Genomic DNA, 7,697 nt, shown 5'->3' with positions numbered 1-7,697 from the left:
ACGCAGAGTAGACGACCATATGTAGCTAGCTACGCTACATACATTTAGACGTGCCAGGGTGAGGCTTAGATAACGCAGAGTAGACGACTACATGCAGCTAGCTACGCTACATACATTTAGACGTGCCAGGGTGAGGCTTAGATAATGCAGAGTAACGACTACATGCAGCTAGCTACACTACATACATTTAGAAGTGCCAGGGTAAGGCTTAGATAACGCAGAGTAGACGACCATATGTAGCTAGCTACGCTACATACATTTAGACGTGCCAGGGTGAGGCTTAGATAACGCAGAGTAGACGACTACATGTAGCTAGCTACGCTACATACATTTAGACGTGCCAGGGTGAGGCTTAGATAACGCAGAGTAGACGACAACATGCAGCTAGCTACGCTACATACATTTAGACGTGCCAGGGTAAGGCTTAGATAAAGCAGAGTAGACAACCATATGTAGCTAGCTACGCTACATACATTTAGACGTGCCAGGGTAAGGCTTAGATAACGCAGAGTAGACGACCATATGTAGCTAGCTACGCTACATACATTTAGACGTGCCAGGGTAAGGCTTAGATAACGCAGAGTAGACGACCATATGTAGCTAGCTACGCTACATACATTTAGACGTGCCAGGGTAAGGCTTTGATAACGCAGAGTAGACGACCATATGTAGCTAGCTACACTACATACATTTAGACGTGCCAGGGTAAGGCTTAGATAACGCAGAGTGGACGACTACATGTAAATAGCTTAATCAGAGATTAAAAAAAATAACATAGAGCTACACTATAGACATTTAGACGTGCCAGTCTGAGCCTGCCGAAGCTATATTAGATAACTCAAACAGACGACTCCACGCGGCTAGCTAGGCTAAAGATGTTTAACATACCAGGGTAAGGCTTAGAAAACACAGAGTACACTACACCTTGCAGCTAACTACAGTCATGTATAAACCCATAGCTATGTGCATTAGATAACACAACAGAGTAGGCCTAGACGACTCCATGTTGCTAGCTAGGCCTAGGTCGAAGGATTATTACCATGGAAATGACATGCCACCCCTGTTTGTTTACCTGACTTTATGTACGTATTGGCTTCAGATGGCAGAGAAGTCTTACCTACGTACCACGGCCACACACACACACCTTTTCTTAGAAACACTTGTACACATGTAGGATCTTCATTTGAACACTCTTTTGTTGCTGAGAATTATCCTGTACAGGAGGAAACTTGTAGTGTATGTAAGGTTAAAAAAGGGTTCTAAAGTTTGTAATTTCCACTTTAAAATGTCATTGATTTGCCCTAAAGAAAAATGTATCAACCCCTACAAAAAAATTGCTCAAATTTTTATAATACATCTGTATTACTACATAGGCTATTCATGATTTCCTCTTCAAGTTTCTATGAAATAAGAGACTTGAAGAGTAAGAGCAAACCTTTCGTCTGCGGTCTTGAATGTTATACTTGAATGTACTTTATGTAAGTAGGTCCTATGATATTTTGGAAATTCTATAAACCAAACTTAAATACGAAACAGCTTAGCATTTTAATACATTAATTGCACAGCTGGAGAATAGTTTACATATCCTTTTGGTTTAGGGTCTCACTCTCACAATGCTAAACACGTGTTATGAAATGCTGCTATGGAACAAAATGTATTTAGAGGGGAAGCAGGCTGTGCATGAAAAGTTGCTTTAATAATTCCATATTTAATTATAATTGTTTGATTGGATTTATTCTGCCATATTTCAGTATAGAAGTGACGTACAATACATCCTTGTATAAAATGTGATGCATGCCAATGATAAGTTATATAATTTGCAATAATATGTAGCAGGATGTTATTGCAACTTTAATACAACTTTATTTGATTCATTAAGATACATTGAATCACATGTACAGTGAGGGAAAAAAGTATTTGATCCCCTGCTGATTTTGTACGTTTGCCCACTGACAAAGAAATGATCAGTCTATAATTTTAATGGTAGGTTTATTTGAAAAGTGAGAGACAGAATGTTGACAGACAGAATAAATTGATTTGCATTTTAATGAGGGAAATAAGTATTTGACCCCCTCTCAATCAGAAAGATTTCTGGCTCCCAGGTGTCTTTTATACAGGTAACGAGCTGAGATTAGGAGCACACTCTTAAAGGGAATGCTCCTAATCTCAGTTTGTTACCTGTAAAAAAGACACCTGTCCACAGAAGCAATCAATCAATCAGATTCCAAACTCTCCACCATGGCCAAGACCAAAGAGCTCTCCAGGGATGTCGGGGACAAGATTGTAGCCCTACACAAGGCTGGAATGGGCTACAAGACCATCGCCAAGCAGCTTGGTGAGAAGGTGACAACAGTTGGTGCGATTATTCGCAAATGGAAGAAACACAAAATAACTGTCAATCTCCCTCGGCCTGGGGCTCCATGCAAGATCTCACCTCGTGGAGTTGCAATGATCATGAGAACGGTGAGGAATCAGCCCGGAACTACACGGGAGGATCTTGTCAATGATCTCAAGGCAGCTGGGACCATAGTCACCAAGAAAACTATTGGTAACACACTACGCCGTGAAGGACTGAAATCCTGCAGCGCCCGCAAGGTCCCCCTGCTCAAGAATGCACATATATATGCCCGTCTGAAGTTTGCCAATGAACATCTGAATGATTCAGAGGAGAACTGGGTGAAAGTGTTGTGGTCAGATGAGACCAAAATGGAGCTCTTTGGCCATGGAGGTGGAAACATTATGCTTTGGGGGTGTTTTTCTGCTAAGGGGACAGGACAACTTCACCGCATCAATGGGATGATGGACGGGGCCATGTACCGTCAAATCTTGGGTGAGAACCTCCTTCCCTCAGCCAGGGCATTGAAAATGGGTCGTGGATGGGTATTCCAGCATGACAATGACCCAAAACACACGGCCAAGGCAACAAAGGAGTGGCTCAAGAAGAAGCACATTAAGGTCCTGGAGTGGCCTAGCCAGTCTCCAGACCTTAATCCCATAGAAAATCTGTGGAGGGAGCTGAAGGTTCGAGTTGCCAAATGTCAGCCTCGAAACCTTAATGACTTGGAGAAGATCTGCAAAGAGGAGTGGGACAAAATCCCTCCTGAGATGTGTGCAAACCTGGTGGCCAACTACAAGAAACGTCTGACCTCTGTGATTGCCAACAAGGGTTTTGCCACCAAGTACTAAGTCATGTTTTGCAGAGGGGTCAAATACTTATTTCCCTCATTAAAATGCAACTCAATTTATAATATTTTTGACATGCGTTTTTCTGTTTTTTTGTTGTTGTTTTATTCTGTCTCTCACTGTTCAAACAAACCTACCATTAAAATTATAGACTGATCATGTCTTTGTCAGTGGGCAAACGTACAAAATCAGCAGGGGATCAAATACTTTTTCCCTCACTGTATCTTACTGAATAAATGCTTCTTTCTAACTAGCATCATAAGCTTTTCAATCTCTCATTTATGCAACATGTAGGATTTGAACGTCAACCAGTCACAGCCCTGAAGGCTGTGAAAACTGAATGTTCCAAATATTGCTATATAATCTGAACAGATTCATTGTTTTGATGCATTGCTTAGAATAGCCAAACAACCTCAAAGACACAAACAAGCATTACAGTTAAGTAACCTAATGACTGACCCCAAAGCTGTTCTGGGGTGGCAGGTAGCTTAGTGGTGAAGTGCATTGGGCCAGTAACTGAAAAGTATTTGGTTCGAATCCCTGAGCCACCAAGGTGGAAAAAATCTGCCGTTCTGCCCTTGAGCAAGGCAGTTAACCCCCAACAACGGCTCCCGGGTGACGATGATGTCCTGCACCTCTCTGATTCAGAGGTGTTGGGTTAAAAGACACATTTCGGTTGAATGCATTCAGTTGTGCAACTGACTTTCACAAAAACAGAAAAAAAAACTGAAATAATAAAAAGCAAATGATTGCATTCACATTCTCATTCAAAACCCCTGAGGTGTGATTTGAAATGTTTTCCGTGGAAGTCTTTCACAGGCGTTTTATTGCATAACAGCTGTTTAATGCCAGTTATGACACATTAACACTTTGTGGTTAACTCTCACACATTGGCCTGTTTGTCGCCGCAGGTCTCAGATCCGTATACTGGAATTAGTACACATAAATGTCTGATGTGTGGAGACTACAGCAGACAGGATCACATGAATTTGCATAATGGAATACATCTAAATGACGATGTCATCGTTCCACAATATATTTCTGTTTCTGTTGATAATATATTTCTGTTTCTGTGCACAATATATTTCTGTTTCTGTGCACAATATATTTGTGTTTCTGTGCACAATATATTTGTGTTTCTGTGCACAATACATTTATGTTTCTGTGCACAATATATTTCTGTTTCTGTGCACAATATAATTATGTTTCTGTGCACAGTATATTTCCGTGCAGAGTTTATAGAAAAGTTGAATTATACTAAAATAAATTACATCGTATTGATATTTTCTCTTGGAAGAATCCTGTCACATGTTCACAACAAAAATAACATACACTGAGTGTACAAAACATTAGGAACACCTTCCTAGTATTGAGTTGCACCCCCTTTTGCCCTCAGAACAGCCTCCATTTGTCGGGGCATGGACTCTACAAGGTGTCGAAAGCGTTCCACAGGGATGCTGGCCCATGTTGACTCCAACGCTTCCCACAGTTCTGTCAAGTTTGCTGGATGTCCTTTGTGTGGTGGATTATTCTTGAAACACACAGACACAACTGTTGAGTGTGAAAACCTCAGCAGCGTTGCAGTTCTTCACACACTCAAACCGGTGTACCTGGCACCTACTACCATACCCTGTTCAAAGGCACTTAAATCGTTTGTCTTGCCCATTCACCCTCTGAATGGCACACACACACAATCCATGTCTCAATTGTCTCCTTCTTTAACCTGTCTCCTCCCCCTTCATCTACACTGAATGAAGTCGATTTAACAAGTGACATCAATAAGAGATCATAGCTTTCACCTGGTCAGTCTGTGTCATGGAAAGAGAAGGTGTTCCTAATGTGTTGTACACTCAGAGTATATTTGCCATATCATGTCAGTTTTTTTCATCAGCCATCAGCCATCAGCCATCAGCCATCAGCCATCAGCCATCAGCCATATATAAAAGAGTATCTCAGTCTTATTCCGTATGAAATAATAATAATAATAATTTACTTCTCTTTCTGACTTTGCTGATAACTTTGCTGATAACTTTGCTTACTATGACTGTGATATGTGGTTGTCTCACCTATCTATCTTAAGATAAATGTACTGTAAGTCGCTCTGGATAAGAACATCTGCTAAATTACTAATATATAAAATGTAAAAATGTATGCCATCGACTCTTCAGAAAGCCAACAGGTCCTCAACTTAAGTGGGCGTCAGGGCCTGCTTTGAGGAGTACGGAGCAGCAGATAGACTAGCAGTACGGAGCAGCAGATAGACTAGCAGTACTGAGCAGCAGATAGACTAGCAGTACTGAGCAGCAGATAGACTAGCAGTACTGAGCAGCAGATAGACTAGCAGTACTGAGCAGCAGAAGCAGCAGATATAATAGCAGTACTGAACAGCAGATAGACTAGCAGTACTGAGCAGCAGATAGACTAGCAGTACTGAGCAGCAGATAGACTAGCAGTACTGAGCAGCAGATAGACTAGCAGTACTGAGCAGCAGATATACTAGCAGTACTGAGCAGCAGAAGCAGCAGATAGACTAGCAGTACTGAGCAGCAGATAGAATAGCAGTACTGAGCAGCTGATAGACTAGCAGTACTGAGCAGCAGATAGACTAGCAGTACTGAGCAGCAGATAGACTAGCAGTACTGAGCAGCAGATAGACTAGCAGTACTGAGCAGCAGATAGACTAGCAGTACTGAGCAGCAGATAGACTAGCAGTACGGAGCAGCAGATAGACTAGCAGTACTGAGCAGCAGATAGACTAGCAGTACGGAGCAGCAGATAGACTAGCAGTACTGAGCAGCAGATAGACTAGCAGTACTAAGCAGCAGATAGACTAGCAGTACTGAGCAGCCGATAGACTAGCAGAACTGAACAGCAGATAGACTAGCAGTACTGAGCAGCAGATAGACTAGCAGTACTGAGCAGCATATAGACTAGCAGTACTGAGCAGCAGATAGACTAGAAGTACTGAGCAGCAGAAGCAGCAGATAGACTAGCAGTACTGAGCAGCAGAAGCAGCAGATAGACTAGCAGTACTGAGCAGCAGATAGAATAGCAGTACTGAACAGCAGATAGACTAGCAGTACTGAGCAGCAGATAGACTAGCAGTACTGAGCAGCAGATAGACTAGCAGTACTGAGCAGCAGATAGACTAGCAGTACTGAGCAGCAGATAGACTAGCAGTACTGAGCAGCAGAAGCAGCAGATAGACTAGCAGTACTGAGCAGCAGATAGAATAGCAGTACTGAGCAGCTGATAGACTAGCAGTACTGAGCAGCAGATAGACTAGCAGTACTGAGCAGCAGATAGACTAGCAGTACTGAGCAGCAGATAGACTAGCAGTACTGAACAGCAGATAGACTAGCAGTACTGAGCAGCAGATAGACTAGCAGTACTGAACAGCAGATAGACTAGCAGTACTGAGCAGCAGATAGACTAGCAGTACTGAGCAGCAGATAGACTAGCAGTACTGAGCAGCAGAAGCAGCAGATAGACTAGCAGTACTGAGCAGCAGATAGACTAGCAGTACGGAGCAGCAGATAGACTAGCAGTACTGAGCAGCAGATAGACTAGCAGTACTGAGAAGCAGATAGACTAGCAGTACTGAACAGCAGATAGACTAGCAGTACTGAGCAGCAGATAGACTAGCAGTACGGAGCAGCAGATAGACTAGCAGTACGGAGCAGCAGATAGACTAGCAGTACTGAGCAGCAGATAGACTAGCAGTACTGAGCAGCAGATAGACTAGCAGTACTGAGCAGCAGATAGACTAGCAGTACTGAGCAGCAGATAGACTAGCAGTACGGAGCAGCAGATAGACTAGCAGTACTGAGCAGCAGATAGACTAGCAGTACTAAGCAGCAGATAGACTAGCAGTACTGAGCAGCCGATAGACTAGCAGTACTGAACAGCAGATAGACTAGCAGTACTGAGCAGCAGATAGACTAGCAGTACTGAGCAGCAGATAGACTAGCAGGACTGAGCAGCAGATAGACTAGCAGTACTGAGCAGCAGATAGACTAGCAGTACTGAGCAGCAGATATACTAGCAATACTGAACAGCAGATAGACTAGCAGTACTGAGCAGCCGATAGACTAGCAGAACTGAACAGCAGATAGACTAGCAGTACTGAGCAGCAGATAGACTAGCAGTACTGAGCAGCATATAGACTAGCAGTACTGAGCAGCAGATAGACTAGCAGTACTGAGCAGCAGAAGCAGCAGATAGACTAGCAGTACTGAGCAGCAGAAGCAGCAGATAGACTAGCAGTACTGAGCAGCCGATAGACTAGCAGAACTGAACAGCAGATAGACTAGCAGTACTGAGCAGCCGATAGACTAGCAGAACTGAACAGCAGATAGACTAGCAGTACTGAGCAGCAGATAGACTAGCAGTACTGAGCAGCATATAGACTAGCAGTACTGAGCAGCAGATAGACTAGCAGTACTGAGCAGCAGAAGCAGCAGATAGACTAGCAGTACTGAGCAGCAGAAGCAGCAGATAGACTAGCAGTACTG

Source organism: Coregonus lavaretus (genome assembly GCF_964263955.1).
Source record: "Coregonus lavaretus genome assembly, chromosome: 32".
In the NCBI taxonomy this organism is placed as follows: Eukaryota; Metazoa; Chordata; class Actinopteri; order Salmoniformes; family Salmonidae; genus Coregonus; species Coregonus lavaretus.
The sequence above is the reverse complement of the archived record's forward strand: the minus strand, read 5'-3'. Positions refer to the sequence as shown.